General features: G+C 39.4%; 1 protein-coding gene and 1 non-coding gene across 5 annotated transcripts in view; both read left to right on the top strand.

Annotated features, from left to right (window-relative positions):
- The window catches only part of LRMDA (leucine rich melanocyte differentiation associated), a 1,078,273-nt gene that overhangs the window by 887,164 nt on the left and 172,581 nt on the right, over positions 1-18,528 (top strand). The window lies entirely within an intron of this gene.
- On the top strand, positions 163-269 carry LOC125085335 (U6 spliceosomal RNA). Its single transcript, XR_007122868.1, has one exon. It is a non-coding gene; the product is annotated as a U6 spliceosomal RNA (small nuclear RNA).

The following is an 18,528-nucleotide window of genomic DNA, read 5'->3' on the forward strand; positions in this document are numbered from 1 at the left end:
ATCCAGGGAGGTAAGGGGAGAATAATCCATACAAAAAACACGTCTGGGTATTCTCAGGTGCTACCCTCTCTTAACATAGATATTTAAAGTTATTTGCCGGTCTGTGTGATTCCAAAACCTGTGATTTTTACAACTTATCATTCTGTCTCTCAAACAGACCTTGTGCTTGCTTTAGCAGCACATATCCTAAAATTGGAACAGTATAGAGAAGATTAGCATGGCTCCTGTGCAAGGATGGCTTGCAAATTTATGAAGTGTTCTATATTAAAAAAAAAAAAAAAAAAGATGAACTTCTTATTTAGGGTATCTTTGGGTTAAGAAGCTGAGTCTAATTTTTTGTGTAATGGAGGAATGACATATCCAACCTTTAAGTTATATACAGTGTAAACAGTTGAATGAGTGCTCGTGGTGAAACAAAGACACACTGAGCACTGAATGTCTCAAATTGTTGGGTTAGGGAGTATTTGGAAAGCATTTGAAAAGTCTGTACCTGGCCCAAACTCAGGACCATAAGAAGAGCCCAAGCTCTCTGAAGATCAAGTTTTTCTTGGAATTTCCATTATTACCCTTGATAGCTACTGTGGAAACCCAGTTAGAAGGGTATTCCATCATTAGAGTTTGAGACAGTCTTTCACTGGGCTCTTTGACATTTGTGAAGTTTGAAATTGGCACCACTCAGATTTATTGGGTAAGCCACTAAAAATTCTACCTTTATTCTTCCTTGCAAACTGGGGAAATCAACTTTTTGTTCACCTCTTTAAGGTACAGGTATAGCCAGTCAATTGCAAATTGTTCTAGAAAGAAAAGAAGTCAGGATAATAATGGTGGTGGCATTGGTGGTCATCATGGACATGGTAGTCATTATTCTAAATATCCACATAACTTTTAACTAAGATAACCACAGAACACTAGTAAACTCTGGAAAGAATCTAAGGTATCAAGCACTGAAGGGCAGAGGTGTCAGAGTTTATTTAGCTAAGCAATACCAGAAGAGGACTAGAAAATCCCCCTTTCTAGCTAGCAATCATTCTCATACCACAATGAGACCTCTGCTTGGTAACCCCTGCATATCTGCCACCCATGTGACTGCTTTTTGAAGCTAATTTAGGTATCAAATTTAAATGGAGTCCTGAGAACACTTTTTTTTTTTTTTTAAAGTCTGGAGGGAGTAGTAGAAGGAAAAGCTACAAGAAATTTGAAATCACTCTTGATTCCTGTCATTTTCCTTAGTATTTAATCACGTTCTTCAGTTGAAAGGTTCTTCTTGGCCTCCTTGGGTAGACACATACACATATGTTCCCTCGTTCATCTGCATGCGTGTGTGTATATATTGATATGCATTCCTCTTCATCATCTGTAGGCATTTTACAAATAATGGCTGTGTGTGTGTGTTTTATCATCTTACTTTTTAAATGAACATGACAACTTCAATATTTTTTTGCAGAAATAGTCCTTCAATGGTAAAGAAATTCCAGCATGTAGGCTAGGGTCAGCTTTGGGTTACAAAATTCCACAGAGGAGTTGGCATGGGAAGAATATAAGCACTATTGCTTTAGAATTTTTGTCTTTCCATTTTGGGGTAGACAAGCAAAGCTGGTAATAAAAACATTGAGTTAGCGGAGAACTACTGTAGTAAAAGGTCAAATGAGAAAGGTAGAACAAGGTTAAGTGTGCAAGCAACAAAATTAGTAGGAGGTAGATAGAGGCAAGAGGAGGTATAGATATACTTCACCCTTCTCCCCAACTCTCCTCTGTGAGGTCATTAATGGGCTGGGAGTGGGGCTGAGAATATAAAAGTAGTTTGGAATTTTGGGTTGAAACTTTTGTTGTTGATGAAGTAGTTTGGGAAGCTTTCTTCTTGAAAAGATACTCGGGGGATTTTCTGTAGCAAAGGAGATAAGAGTAGAGCTCAGAAGAGAGGAGACAGACCACTTAGAACCTAATCCAACTTCTGGTTTTAGGTGGGGAGATAGTACTACCAGATTTCCATACACCAAGGAGGCTAGTCAGCAGGATCACAATCTGGCCCAGGTTCCACTTGTCAAGCTATGTATCTATAAGTGCATCCTCCCAGTGGGGCATCTTTTTCTAATTTTATTCAGAGCACTGTCCAGAATAGCATAGTCTCTGGACAATGGGAATTTTTGGTTTTCCTGTGGTTTGTCCAGTTTTATTCATGTACCTAGGAAAGGAAGCAGAGAATTAGAGGTGCAAATTCCTGAGAAAAACACATTTTAAAGTGCTTTTTCTTAAGTAAGTAAGCATAGACAGTAAGAAAACTGGTGGCTCATGGAGCAGACCAGCTGCAGAGATCACCCTCCCTACTGGACAGGGCTAGTTTAAAAGGGAAATGACCAATGGGGTTTTCTATTTCACACTTTTAAGGATGGGTCCACAAACCTCAGGGTGAGGACACCTTAATTTCCATATTCTCTTACTTCTAATTTCCATTTGGGAGTGTTACGAGCAAGCCTAGCTTTAGTGGTTCCTCTTTCCTTATCCATAAGCTCCCTGTCATAATTATTGTGCAGGTCCTTATCCTTGGTGCCCTAGTACCAGAAGGAGAAGAGTCTTCTGGAAGAACCTAATGACTTTGAGTAGCTTAGAGGTCATTGTGAAAGCAGGGAAGGCAAGCATGATTGTACTAACTGAATTGTGTACAAAGCCTATTTGACAATAGCTCGGGGACCTCGAAAAATCAGAGACCGCCATCACATATGGAGAGGTCTTCCCATCTTCACCTCAGTGGCTGTTTCTTCTTATTGAAGAATGAAAACAGTAAATGGCCTAAAGCAAGCTAAAAGCAAATCCCTTGACTTTATTCATTTCATGACTATAATACTTGGTGGTAATATTAGTAAAGGCCCTGGCAGCCTTCATAGGAGAGATGCCAGAAACGAGGCAACTGACTATTCATTCACCTGCTTTAACTTCTTTCAGAAATAACATAATTTATAAAAGAATGCAGAATCATAATTGTCATCCAAGATGTCATTTTAACTTTAGGATGTCCAGAAACAAAGGGATATTATATCCTTTGTTCTTGGAGCACCACAGATGCCAAATTATGCACAAGGTTCCCTCTTGGCATTGAGTGCTTTGGAGCCTAGAGGCAACCAGTGATTTCAGAAAGATGTTGCCTCTGGTTGTGTCCTCACCTGAATATCTCCCTGGAGCTAGGGGAGGGAGCATGGTCCTCCTAGCTTCTCTGCATTCTGATAGAGCAGGAAACAGCAAGAGGGATGGCAATCTTAGAAATGGCCGGTGGCTTGAGGTAAACTATCCTCAGCCTCACTCTAGGGAGCTTGACAAGAGTACTGTTAATGTACTGGAGAAATAATTCATTACATTTCGTTTTGTCTGTACATCAGCATATGCCAACAGATGCTCAGTTCAAAACATGAATAGTTGATTAATATAATATCAGGCATCTGGAACAGAGAGCAGTGGAATTTGGGAGGCTCAGGAAGACTCAAATGTCATCCATTCTAACCACAGCTGTCTGAATGCACATAGTAGGCATTGAAAATATTTGTTGATTAGATTTTCTTTGATTTGAACAACTTGGTTGCTTGGTTTTGAGCCCAGATGTTTGGCATTGAGCCAGAGTTGTGTGCTCTGCATGCTGTCATCAGCCTCACCACCACAGAGATGGTTGGCAGGGGTCAGCATTCTTCCCATCCCCATGGTGAGATCCCTTCTCTCTTCTCTCTCAGAGCATGCACACTGGCTATAGGCCATAGAACAGACAGCAGATGGCCCATTGAGCTGTCCTCTACACCCCCATTTTCCCCAGTGTCCTTGTGGTTGTATCTTATGACAGAGAACACTGGCGTCTCTGCAAACAGACCACAGCAGGGCTGGTGACAGGTATTTGAACAGCCATTTATTCATATATTCCATTGGTCATTGCAAAAGTGTTGAGTTAAAGGCCTATTAGTTCATAGCACTGACCTAAAACCTGAGTAGGAAACATGAGAAAACTGTGGGAAGGGAAGAAGACTAAAATATGGGTAGGACATTATTTATTTATTAATTTCTAGAGAATAATGGCAAAACAAGTTAAAAAGAAAGGACACCTTCTGATTGCATTAGTGCCAATGCCATGCACAACAGAGGGGAAGGGACACTGTATGGTAGAGTGGATACACCATCCACAGATCTGCCTCATAACTCCAGTATGTGGCTTTAAGCTCAGGCCTCAGTTCCCCACTCTGTAAAATAAAGTGAATGTCCCAGGATATTCTTCAGTACTATCCTTCAGTGACATTTTGATCAGGAATTGTGAAATCCTCATTTCCCCATTATTTAATACCCCTCAAATATCTAGAATTTATTTACTTACAGATAATCAAGTAGACCCCTAATATTCTAAGGAAACTAGGCATGAGAGGTAGTGAAAGAAGATATACACTATGCCCCAATATTCTGGGAAGAAGACAACAGGCTTTGAAGTGCTGTGAAACCCATTCTTGATAAAAATATACAGATTTGTTATGGTTGGGAGTGGAGCTCTCCTTCAAAGTGAAATAGTGGCAAGTTGTATCTTTCTTTCTTCTTGAAGCACATTCTTGGCTCAGTTATTGGTTCACACAGTGTTGGTATGACAACTTAGTGAATAGGTCTGAGATAGTCTCTGCTGCTGGTGGTAAAAGTAGTCGCTCTTCAACCCATCCAAAAAATTGGGGGTATATTTTTGTGGGTTGTTGAGAAACTGGAGCTTGGATAACCTATCTGTAGTTGAGGTCTGCAAGTAGTAGAGCTAGAAGTCACAATCCTATCTGATTGAAATAGACTCACTATACAGGGGTTTCCCATTTCTTCAGACCCAGGGGAGGTAGATCAAGTGGCTAAAGGCAAAACTCAGAAGTCACTAGAAGGCTCTCACTTCTGCATGGTAATTTATAGCTTTCTGAGAGGTTTGTAACAATGATTAACCAAGTGGTTTAATCCTCACAGTAATCCTGTGAGGTCATAGTATATCCCTATACTATAATAATCCTATCAAGTCAGGGTTATATTCCTATGGGACAGGTGGAGAGTTGAGGTCTAAGTATGCTGATGGGGGTTAGCTGTTTCTCACAGGGCATTTTTGATGGATGCTGGAAGAGCCCCCAGCCTGAAGCTCCATGGCACTCTATAGTTTAACTTCATCTATAGGTTAAGGCATTTCTGACTCTGGGTCCCCCTTTTTAAAATGTAGATACCCCTGGGAATGAAATCACATCAAGCTTGCTATCCCTTAAATATTTGCCTGAATGATATTGCAACAAACATTTTTATCTGACCTAGTTGAGTAATGCTAACATGTTAAAATGAGGATAAAACGAAGGGGGTTTGGGATAGATTTGGGGTGGGGAAGTTTGTTTGGAGTCACCACCCTGGTGGGAGTGTAATCATGAGGACCTCAAGACTCCATTCCTGAATGATGGGAGTCCTTGAGCAGGGGATACTATGCAGGACATGCAGCAAGGACGATAATGAAAACAAAATAACTGTTCATATTTCTAGCTTGGTTGGCCTACCTTTGTTGGACCCACCCCTGGTGAATGGGCCAGGATTGTGATGGATGGGGTCAAATCTATCTGCTGTTATTTGCCAAGTACCTGGCTTTGGGCATTGGTCCATTTCCTGTGTTCTCTTATTCTGCTAACTACTTAAGGCAGCAAAATCGTTCCCCTGTTTGACTCCAATATATGCCAGTTGAAACTGAAATCCTCATACCGAGCAAATGTACCAAAGAACACTCTATAAACTTAATGAGGGAGATGAAGAGATATGTGCCAGAAACCTAGAAAATTTAACACTGATGAGGTTATGACTATTATATGTTTAGTTAAATTGTTGACACTGACAGGACATGGCTGAGGAAATCTACCGTCCGTTTTCTCCTTGTATCAGTGATAATGGTTCCTTGGTGTGCTCTTTTCAGTTAACAAAAATATTCCTGAAAGTTAAATGCAGGGAGAAGAAGTGACATAAGAAATACTTTTATTATCTCTGCTCTTCTGGGAGTTCCCTCCTAGAACATTATTTAAAACAGGACTTTTCCTGACTGGCAAATGAGTTTGGAGGGAAGGACTCAGAGGTTCAGAGGTGAATGTGGATTGTCCTGAGAGTTGCAGCGTCTCCTAACTCCTGGGTGTGTACACTCGCCCCAGCAAATCCATCTAGCACAGTGCTGCCCTGGCCTTCTAGAAACTCCTCTTCTCTCTTTCACATTTTTGCTTCTCTTAAAAACTGACCAAGGTTCTCCTTTGCCTCATGAATAAAATCTCAATTCCTTTAAGTGCCATTTTAAGACGTAAATGTGATCATGAGTTTTGTAAGCTGCAAAGTACTATATAAATATTAGCTATTGAATTTGGAGTCAGAGCACCTCAGTTTGAGTCTTGTGCTAGTTGAATGACCTTGGAGAGGTCACTTAAACTCTCTGAACCTCAGTTCCTTCATTATAAAGCAAGATTATTATAATAATTAACGTAATTGAAAGTGACATAGTAATTAGCAAAGAGTAGACAATACCTGTTAATGAAGACGGAAGCAATTTAGTCTAGCACTTAAGAACACTGACTATAGGGACACAAGTCACTTATCCTGTGTCTCTTATTCCCTACTTATAAAATGGGGATACGACGCAAGAGTCAAATGAGTTAATATATTTCAGGAACTTTCAACAGATCCTGGCCTGTATCAGTCCTTCTGTAAATGTTAAGGCTCCTATTGCTGCTCTTGTCATTTTTATTATTCAAGGACCTGTCCTGGTTTATCTTTTAAGTTTTATTTGGTTGTCCATCTTAACACATTTTGAAAGAGGTCCTCAACCAGGTCTTGAAATCCTTAAGTTGGGGACTGATTCTTACTCACCTATAGCTTCCCTGGGCTTTACCCAATGCATGCAAAATAATTATTTTTGTTATTAAAAAAATGTACAAGTCCATGCTTGCTACCTTTACTCAGCATTGTACTGAAAGTTTTTGCCAGTGCAGTGAGACAAGAATAAAAAGAAAGGCAGAAAAGGCAAAAAAAGACTGGAAAGGAAGAATAAAAGCTGTCTTTATTCATAGATGAAATGATCATCTACTTTGAAAATACTGTGGAATTTATGAAAAGCTACTAGAACTAATAAGTGAATTTAGCAGGTTGCAGGATATAAGAGCAATATACGAATCCATTTTTTTTTAGTTCCTTATCCTCAGTGTAGCCAGTATAGCATAGACTAGTTTAATGGGAGCATAGGATAAAGTGGTAAATAAAACCAGAAAGGCGGATTCAAACCCAGTTTGACCTGGTAACATGGAATGCTCTTCCTTACTCTTTCTCTCTATCCCCTCCCACTTTTTCTGTCTTTGTCTTTCCTGTTTTCCTTCCTTCCTTTCTCTTTTCATTTATTCTTTATCCACCCCCTTTTTTCTTATTAGTTTATTGGCATAAACAACTTTTCTCCAAGAAGAAAGAGTTCCGTTTCTTAAAAACAAGTTTTTTTATTCATTGGGTTAAGTAAACAAACTAACCATAGCTTTGTTGCTTTGAGCTTTCCGGGTACATTCTATGGAAGGGATTGCTAAGGACAGGGAGTGTGATATCGGCACATAGATACTGGAACTCAGGATATCTGGGTTCAAGTTCTGACCTTCTCTTAGCTAGCTCTATGACATGGGATGGTCACTTCACCTTTTTGAGGCTCAGTGAGCTTTGTCTTAAAAAAGGGATAATGTTAACATGATCTTTAGAGAGTTATGGATAGTACAATCCAACAACACATTTTCAGTTCCTAGGAACAGGATTGGAACATGTAGATAGAGAATATTTCTCTTCAAGGAATGTTTAGGGAAAATAGGAGTGGAGTAACTCCAATGGCATAAGACAGGCATAAAGTTCTGGCTTAAACTACTGGATTTCACAGATCTTAGTCTTAGTCCAACACATCATCTATGAGATGTTAAATATTTGATTGATGAAGACTGAAGATTATTTAGAAATACAGGGGAAAAAACCCACTATTCTGGGGCTTGTGAGGAGTGGGAAATGAAGCCAAGAATGTATCTATAATTTAGGGTAAAGAGCAATAATGAGGTCTCATAAAAATAAATAACCATGATGTTAAATAGACTGCAAATCATTTGCACCTTGAGGCTTTTCTTAGATTTTGTGCCAGTGGGGGGAAAAGCATGGAAGGAAAAAAAAAGTGATAATTGGCCTTGTGCTTTATGCCAAAGGAGTTACTTGTACACAAGATTTTGTTTTAGTGTAATCAAAGAGCCTCCCTCCCCCCGCCACACACACACTACCACCAAAAATTATTTAAGGGAAGAAAAACAAAATCCATCCAGCTATAAAGAGCAACCAGCCTGGATTTGGAAAAAGTCTTTAATCTACTCTGCCTGGGGTCATATTGTTTTATGCTGCTCTTGACTTTATTTCAAAGCTGATGTTGCTATCTAAAAAAAACTAACAGCTATAATTATTTCAGTTTTATTCACTGAGAAATATTTCCAATCATGTAAGAGAAATGGTTTCTGGTGTTTGTAAGTGACCTCTTATTCTGTTCTTTAAAGAAAATAGCATATATGTTGGAAGAAGCACTGAGAAAGGAGTCTGGATGACAAGAGTTCTTAAAGTTAGAGCTGCCAGTCCATGAGCTTTTAGACTTTAGCTAAGTCAAGTCCCAGAATTGATCCTCAGTTTTTCCCTCTGTAAAATGGGAACAGTCATACCTATCCCGCTACCTCATAGGTTTGGGAAAATCAGCTGAGATGATGGACTTGGAAGTGCCATAAAAATGCAAGGCAGTGCTTGCCTTTCTCCTCCTTACAGTAGGGCTCTGGGTCACCCAATGACAGGATCAGCCTCAGGTACTTGACAAGAAGCCAGTGGTACTTTTAATAAAATGTTAGTTGAGTGTTACATGGTAGGATGTAACACAAATTTATTTTTTCCTCACAGCTGGCTCTCTAAATTTGGCTCAATAGGAATAGATATTCTGCTTCTGAATAAAATTTCAGTGGGTACCCAGAGCTTGCTACTCACTCTTCAGTAGTAATAAGTCCTCTGGTCACCTGAGTCTCCAAACAAGTCTTGGTTCAGTTATGAATATGAAAAGTCTCAGGTAAGAATGAAAACTCTGAAATTCATCCATAAGTAATGCATCTTCTGTGTGCCGGGGAGCTTCATCCTTTATTCTTTCATCTTCTCCCCATTCCCACACACCAGGTGAGTTGGGTGGGAAGACAAGAGAGAAGTGGGAGATAGGATCACATTTGCTTGACTGGTACGCATCTGGGGCTTGCCCTTCCGGTGGCAGATGTTCAGATGTTCAGCCTTCTTGCAGGCTGTTTCATGAGCTCCTGGGGTCCTCTCATTTGCAGTTCTCTTGATGATAAATCCATCTTTTCAAGCTGTACACTTGTGATTCCTTCTTCACATCCTGGGCATCTGGGGACTTTCTCTGCTGAGGTCTCCTTACCTCCAACAGTGCAGGATCCAAGACTGGCCTAGGGTGCTTTGTCTTGCACTTGGCCCTCCAAGTGCCCTCCATATCTCCATGGAGTTATGGGTCTTTGGCTTTCTCATAGTGAGTTGGAGTTAGAACCTCAAATCAGGTCTCTTTTCTTGAGCCACCTAACAGGCAGCTTCAGACACTTATTAAAGTTCATTTGTTAAAGTTTTCATGTTTAAATCAGAAGTCGGTTCCCTCTGACCCTGAAAGTGCAGGGGGCACATACCAAGCTACCTAAGTGAGCCACTGAACTCCCTGTCATTTGCTTGACATGAGGCAAGTACCCTTTTCCATGTGGGTAAAACAGTACTGGCAAAAGTTTCAAAAAAATTCTTTAAAGAAATTGCTGCTTTCTTGGGGCACCTAGGTGGCTCAATTGATTAAGCATCTGGCTCTTGATTTCAGGTCAGGTCATGATAGAGCCCCATGTCTGGCTCTTCCCTCATCCAGGAGTCTGCTCAAGAGTTCTTTCCCTCTCCCTTTGCCCTCCCCTCTAATTTCTCTCTCTCTCTCTCTCTCTTTTTCTCTAATATAAATAAATCTTTTTAAAAATCCCCACTTTCAACTCTGAAGTTTTCTCATAGCCTAGCCAGTATCTTTTTGAGAATACAGAGAGATGTATTCAGCTAGGGTTTGCAAATCCAGTACTCAGACACCTCTGTTACAAGTCCTATTGGGGTAATCCAGCACCTCGTCTTGGTATATAGGTATAATTGGTTTCCATTGTCTTGGAACTTCAACTGAACTTAAAACAGAATCCTATTTTAACATACTGTTATATTTATATCAACATATCCCAAACTTTAGTTTGTGGAACATGGCTTCAGAGAAGTGTTTTCTAACTCCTAATGTGCTCATTGCACATGAATCTTCTAAAAAAAAAATGTAGGGGCACCTGTGGCTCTGTTGGTTAATCGTCTGACTCAGCTCAGGTTATGATCTGAAGGTTGTGAGATCTAGCCCCATACTGGGCTTCATGCTGGGTGTAAAGCCTGCTTAAGATTCTCTCTCCCTCTCCCTCTGCCCTTCCCCCCAGTAGCTCCCTCTCTCTCTCTAAAATAAATAAAATCTTTAAAAATATGTGGAATCTATAATAAGGAATACTGTTTGACACTTTTCAAACCCAGTGTGCCTCAAATATATTTAACTATACAATTTTTTTAGCAGTGTCTCTGAATTTTGGGAAGTACTGCTCCGGATACGTTAGAGCCCTTTTGATACATGAGCAGGAATAGTCCCTGGTGATGCATCCACTGAGTTTAGCTAAATATGTTCATACATTCCTCTCAAGTTTCCCCAAATAAACAGGTTTAATTCCTTACTAATAGAAATGGACTCATTTTCTATGATGAATATTTGTTTGGGAAACAACCAATCGGCATTGGCTCTGGGTGGGGGAGTGGGAAGAGTCACTAATAGTCTACTTATAATAAATAACAAAAAAATAAAACAAGACAGTTAAACCCATTAGAATAGAGATTTATTAACATCTTGATATTTGCTTTAGAATTTGAGAGCTTAGCTTTGATGATGTATAAAAGTAAAAGTACAGGGACTTATTCTCATCTGCACCAGATTTTGTTCCTCCTATATTTTTTAAAGTCATGATCATCAGTTGTATTGGTTGAGCCATCTGAATGTCTCCACCTTTGTGTAGGTCCAGTGGTTCAGTTCTCAGATAGACATCTTTTTCTGCACATAGCCCATTTTTAAATATGGATCATGATTTCCCAGATAGCTCATTCTATGTCTTGTTTCATCATATCTTGATAAAATGATTGGCTTTATGGTTCTTTTCTGTTTCAAACTTTGTAAGAATTTATGCTGAATAATGTTTGAGTCCTGCTAGCATGAGCAGCTGTCCTAGTTTTAGAACCGAGAGTCCCATGTCCCAGAAATTCCATCCCTGGGATACAGAAAATCTCATTTTTTGGTGATAGATGCCAAAGTTCAGGGACAAGTATAAAACCCATATGGCAGCCCAAATATAGATGCAGAAAGCAATGCTGTTTGTAGTGCCAAATAGATAAAGCATAGATTATTTATCTTCTTTAGTTGCTGTCACTATGTTTACCCCTTCTGTTGCCAACCATGATTTGAAGTTCACACTAATGAATCAACCATTGTTGTTTCACACCAATTGATGCAACTTGAGTGTATACTTTAAGTACATTGTAATTATGAGTATTCACGGTCTATCTATCTTTGACTCTGTTTGTTGATTAATTGTAGTACTTTGTATCACCACTGCACCAGTTTAAGTTTTGACATTGTATGCATTGTGACTATATTTTCTAAGATTTCAGATAATGAAAATGAAGGTGATTATAGTACCAATGCCAGAATGACCTAGAAACCCCAGAAAAAGAAGGTTAAATGACTGTTAAATAGTGACAGATGGAAGGGCTCATACAATTAGATTGGGGAAATCAATAACCAAAGGAGAGCATCTTGCAAAACATGCAGAAAATTGGACATGTTGGAGAAGGAGAAGTGAAAGCACATAGGGAGACTAGATCTCCATTTTAGAATGAGACACACAAGAACTTCCAAATTAATCAGAAGATTTTTTTGTCTCCCAAGAAGATACCAATGCTTAATTGAAAACAGTCTGCTGTATTACCTTGGGTATACCACCCAAAGAAATAGCATCATCATATAGTTTCCTTGAGCTCTCTATGACACCGATTTGAGTTACCTTTCCTGATTTATAAATTTGAGTTAAATGTCCTGGGGAGTAATATTGGGTAACAGATGTGTTGCCCTCTTTCAGAATAGAGCTAATTTTGTCAGATCTGACCAACAACCATGCTTTCCTTAACATGTCAAGTGATTCCTTGAGCCACAGCAACACGATAATGTTTCTTCTAAGTCTTCGGCATTTGGACTTGAAAACTGGAGTTTCAGATCATCTTTTTGATTTCTGAAGATTTTCACGAAACTGTAGAAATCATAAAACAGAAGACTGTTGATATCCTAGATAACCTCTCCAAGCTAGCCTTTGCTTATTTACCTGCCTTTGAGTGGATTTTGGTAACACCTTTCGGTGTTTAAGTTTCTTACCAAACAAATGAAACAGACTCACCTACTGAATATCCTTATACCCTGTTTACAACACTGCTAAAAGGGGGTGCGATTTACTTACCTGTGATATTGAAACTTACAAAATGAAGTTTTCGGTCACTTATTTTTTTCCATTTTATTTCTTTTCAGTGTTCCAGCATTCACTGTTTTTGCACCACACCCAGTGTTCCATGCAATATGTGCCCTACGTAATACCCATCACCACTTTTAGCTTCCTCCAAACAGAAGCACTTGAGCTTTTTGATTTGATAGAAATGGAAGGAATTAGCCTTTTTAGGTACATGCCTACAAAATGGCTATCAGTATTGAGGGTCTAGAAAAGATCTTAAAGTGTTGTCCTGCTCTAAATCTTGTCTTCAAGAAGTGGAGTAAGAAGAATGTACTTCACTAATGGGGAGTACATTGGGAATGTGAATGGAGGACAGACAGTATTACAGTAAAACAGAAATTAATTTGCTGTTTCTCCCAAACTCTTTTGATGATCTATGAAGAGACCACAAGGAGCCTAGGAAAAGAATTATTCCTGAGTTATTTAATGTTCTATGTAGGATGTGACAAAAACTCATACACAAAGGGGGAAAAAAAGACTCATTTTTTTAGAAATAAGCCTGCTTCTAAATGAACAAAAATAGGTCACCAGAGGACAGCCAAGTCAAACAGGACTTTCTCATTTTCCTTATTTACTAAAATACTATAATTACTCTGAATCCAACTTTGATTTTACAAGTTGAGGAAACTTTTGAATTCACAAGTTTGAATTACCTCAGTGCTTTAAAATCATTTTCCCGGGGCGCCTGGGTGGCTCAGTGGGTTAAGCCGCTGCCTTCAGCTCAGGTCATGATCTCAGGGTCCTGGGATCGAGTCCCACATCGGGCTCTCTGCTCAGCAGGGAGCCTGCTTCCCTCCCTCTCTCTCTGCCTGCCTCTCTGTCTACTTGTGATCCCTCTCTGTCAAATAAATTAAAAAAATCTTTAAAAAAATAAATAAAATAAAATCATTTTCCCTGAGAAAAAGAAGTTGAACTTATGATGACATCCAGTACACTTCATAGCGTTTCAAAAACGATGACCAGGTTGGGCACGGAGTTTCTGTGATGAATTCACATGTGCAGCAAAGCTGATTGACAGACTTCTGGCCCGTCAGAATTAGGCATGGAGATACAAAGTGAAGGAACAGTTTTTGGAGAGCTGGAAACTGATTCCAGTCTAAAACCCTGCTCTTGTGCTCGCTTCGGCAGCACATATACTAAAACCCTGCTCTTGATAGTGGGGAAACACTGGAGTGTTCCATGCTGAGATGCTTTTGTTGATAGGCCGTTTCGCTTAGTGTCACCACATTGGATTGACACCAGAGCAGTGTAATGTGAGCTTGATAAGAGCATAGCTACAAGTCAAATAGAATTTTACATGTAACTATGTTTAGGTTTACCACCAGGTAAAGGAAGGGCAGTCAAAAGAAGTGTTATTGGGAAGGGAAACAAGAGTAAAAATGCCCTAGTGATGTATGGGGGAGAAAAAAAATGTTATTTTTTTTCGAAATATACGTAATATCTGTTTCTATTGTATTTTCATTCTCCCTTTAAAAAGTCTCATATTTATGTACTTTAAGAATATATAGTAGTATAGCCTACAAAAGCTAAATACCTAATAAAAAGTTTTAGAAGAGTTAAAATAAATTTGTATCAGAGGACAGAAACATAACACATGTATTATCTGTTTAGTCAGTCCTACGATTAGTTATAAGTAATTCCCACTGTTAACTAATTCTCCTTTTTGTCTTACAAAAAATAGGATTTATGTAACAGGAAGGTAAATACTCTAGAACAATAAAGAGTTTCAAATAAAACCCATTTTCACATTTTTATGTTAAAGTAGTTATATATGTATATAATCATCTAGTATATATTACTTTTGGAGGAAGACATTCTGGTACATGTGCACCCTGGGTCACTTTTCTGAAAAGCTGGTAATCCTGCTTGCCACCAGAATGCTTTTCCTGGGCCTGTCCTGGTTTAAAGCAGGAAAGCAAATCTGATTCTGATTAATTGCTCTTACACAGTACAAGTAGCCCTCGCATTGGCTTCTGACTATAAAGGAAATTTTCTTGCCAGTGACTCTCAAACTATTTTACGTCCTTTAGGAATTTTTAATGCCATTTTAAAATGTCATTTATTTGAGAATAGTTGTCTTCATTTTTCTGTTTGTGCTAATTGAAAAGAAAAGGGAAATGTATTAAGTTTTTAATTCTCTAATGAGAACCCGAGTAGAATTGACAATCGTCCATATTTATCAGTAAGGTAATGTGCATCATCTACATGCAACTTCTTGTAAAATTGACTCTGAGTAGTTGGAAAAGGAAAGTTTTCTTTTCATCATTGTGCCCCTCGCTTACCCTTTCTCAATAACTAGTAAGGAATCTCTGTTCCCCTTTCCTTTTTGGTGTTCCAAGCCATCATAATGTGTCCCATCCTTACCATCTACCCCTTCTCGCAGGGAAGACCCCCAGTCTGCTTTCCCACCCTCACATCCATGTCGTTGTGCTTAGGACAGAATATCCCCTTTCTCTAACCCTTTGGATCCTGTCCTACTCCTACCTGTTCTTCACGGTCCCATGAAAACCCCTTTTACTTTACAAAACTTTGTCTGGACCATTTTCTAGCTATGTACTTTGATGTCCCACTTGCCTTCATAGCTACTCAGTTATACTCCTGTAGGATTCTGTAACATTTCAGATACTTTCTCCTTAGACACATCATGAGATAGATTTCTTGCCTTGTTCTGCCCTTGTATCCCCAAGACCTAGACCGTAGTGCAGATCTAGGCAGATTGTAATGGTTCAAGAAAGATGATCAGTTGGTTTATATAAACGGTGCTGCATGCAACATATGACATGGGAGTAGTCAAGTAATAATATCTTCACATAGGGAAACATTGTCCTTAATATTTAACAGGAGTTGAAAGCACAGGCTTTGTTGAGGTGGAGAAATAGGGGAAGGCAGAAAAAATAATCATAACCTTGATTCCTGGGCTCAGGTTTTAGTTTGTAAAGTAGGCTTACTACTCCTGGGTTGGAACTCTAGACTGTGTAAAATACACACATGCGCACATGCACATATACGCAGGATGGGGGTTTGGCCTTGACATATATATTTAGTTGGATGCCAGTACTTTTTAGCAGCCTGGTCTAAAGTTGGGAAAATAGCCATTCAGTGTCTAGTTGAGTTATGAGTTGAGAACAAATTTCACAACAAACCTCAATGATTTTCCACCGACTATACCAACCCAAAGACAATTTCTAATCACTTGGTTGCCATCATATTGCAAAAGAAGCAGAGAACACAGACATGCTGTCTGTTTTGCTTAAATTTATAAAAACCCGCTGAAAGGGAATGTAGAAAGTAAACGACCCATGGTAAAGCATTGTGAATGAAGAGAGAGGTGCTGTGGTTAGCTGGGTTTCTCAATCCCTCAGATTCTCAAAGCCAAGAGAAAATTTATCTTCTTCCACTGAGACATAAACTAAACTCTTTTGGTCATTAATCTGCAAAGTTGATGCCTGCCATGGTAATTCATCAAACATTTTTGTGGAGTGAGTCTGGAGGGGCCTCTGGGGCATCCGTCTTTGAAATTCAAAGCCCTGTTTTGTCCCCCGAGGAAGGAGTGACTTTCTCCCCTCATTGCACATCTGGAGGGGAAGTTTCTGCTTCTGCTCTTCCCTAGGCTGAGTCAGGACCTGAAAGGAGCAGCCATCTTTGTGAATCATGGACTTCTGCCATGAGACTCTGAATATTCTTCCCTGGGCTGTCCCGTACCGAGAAAGAAGAGAAATACAGCAGCAGAGGCACTGTTTATAAGGACCTTTTCTCCTGTATTACAGTTCACCACAGGAAAAGGACAATTACTGTTTGTAGTGATTTTTATAGGGGTGGGAGTCACCACATTAACCATTGTGAAAAACGAATAGAATCCTCAAACTGCAACTCGCCATTGTCTATAGATAAATCAGGAAATTGTTCTGGAATCTTGAGTCTGATCTGAATTTACAACCATGTCTCCAGGCTCAGAGACAAATATACACTCTGATGAGAATGGGCATTTCCTACAGAGAGCATGACCTGTGAGTGGTGGGCTGTCTTTTGCCCCTCCAGTAACTGTGCCTCCTAATGCCTTATCCTTAGCTGAGGCCTTCCAACCTTGTCGTCCTCTTGTGAATTGGCCCTGCCCCCTGCCCTCACCCATGGCTCCTGTCCTTCTGTTCCCAGCTCTGCAAAACACTTGAGACACAGTGGTCACCTTTCTATGACACCCATGTCTTTTCCACATAGGGCTGTTCACACTGACCAAGAAGTCTCCACCCCTTGTGAGTTAGGCTTCTTTTTGTCATTGAAGTTTCAGCTCTACTGTCAGCTCCTTGGAGAGGTTTTCTCAGACCCTCAGTTTAAAGAGGCTAAACCCACCCACCGGCCACTTTCCATCAGTTCTTAGTGTGTCACTTTCTTTGTAACACTTGATGTCTGAATTAATTTCTTTCTCTCTTTTCCTTTCCTTCCTTTTTCCTTTTTTCTTTCATTCTCTGTCCCCCACCATTTCTCCCTCCATACCTCCCTCCCTTTTTCTTCTCTTTCCTCCCACCCACCTCTACCTGTGCTAGATCGTTAACCCCCAAAGAGCAAAGTTCTCAGCCATATCTATATGGTACATATTCAGTCATTCTTATGGAACTGAATGGTTTCTTTGTGCTTCAGGTGTTTGGCTGAGGGTAGCATGACACGGTAAAATTTTTGTTACTTTTCATATTTTAAAAAACATGCTGGAATTCATGTATTTTAGGTACAATTTACTCTTAAACATTCATCTATTGATCAACTATTCATTCATTTCTTCAACTCATGTTTAACTATCTTCTGCATGAAATATCTTAACAAGATATTACAGATGTCAGAGAAATTTCAGCCATCCAAATGATACCACTAAATGGGGAGAAACATATTTGAAAACAGATTTTCATATTTTATGTCAAATGTTCTATCCAGACTATTCTAACTTCTAAATTTCTTTTACTAACCAAAGTTTTTTTGTACTACTCCAACCAGGTATCCCCCAGTAAAGTTTTCATCAGTATCCCACAGTTGTGACTTATCCTCCCTCATATTGTTACTTTGTTTTAGAACTCTGTTCCCTCTTCTGTTTCCTTCTGAACATTCTGGGCATCCTTCAAGGCCAGTTCAGGACTTTCCTCCACAATAAGGGCTTCATAATCCCTTGGCTCTGATTGCTCCCTTGAGCTCTTCCATTTAGCTTGTAGATTCTAGACCCTTTAAGTCGGGGAGTTTTCTACTGATGGTTATTTTGTTTGGGTTTATATTTGTTTTATATATGTAAATGTTAAGAACTCAACTGGATTCTAACTTCTTTGAGAAAATGAACATGTTTCATAGTCTTCCAGGTCTCTATCTTCTACCTCTCTATCATAGGTAGTGTTAGGAACATAGTAGCAGTCAATAAATTCTTACTGATTGATTGGTGTCGAAATTGGGTTGTCATTTCCAGACAGGGTGCTGAATGAGAACAGGTCTGGTAAAAGACTCTTCAACATTCAGCCTCCCTATAGATCAAGTACAGGCAAAGCTTACAGTGAAAGGTGGTGAAAGGCAAAATTCCAATAGCTAGAGTATTATTAATCTACTTAAGCCATTAAGTGTTGTCCAGTATTAGATTGGACCGGAAATCCTGGTTTTCAACTCTTTCCTATTTGAATGCCCAAGAGGCTGTCAGCGAGTAAGAGGAAATGCAGAATTGGCTTTCAGTTGCCTGAGGAGAGGAGCTTAAATTTCTAGATTTATGGCTCTGCTTTACCTGAAACTTCTATTTTGCTTTTACTTTTATATAGCAATAGGGTATACTGTATTTCAGTTGGTACTTCTTAAACAGTCTAAGGGAGCTCTA

Source organism: Lutra lutra, chromosome 14, assembly GCF_902655055.1.
Source record: "Lutra lutra chromosome 14, mLutLut1.2, whole genome shotgun sequence".
Lineage (NCBI taxonomy): Eukaryota > Metazoa > Chordata > Mammalia > Carnivora > Mustelidae > Lutra > Lutra lutra.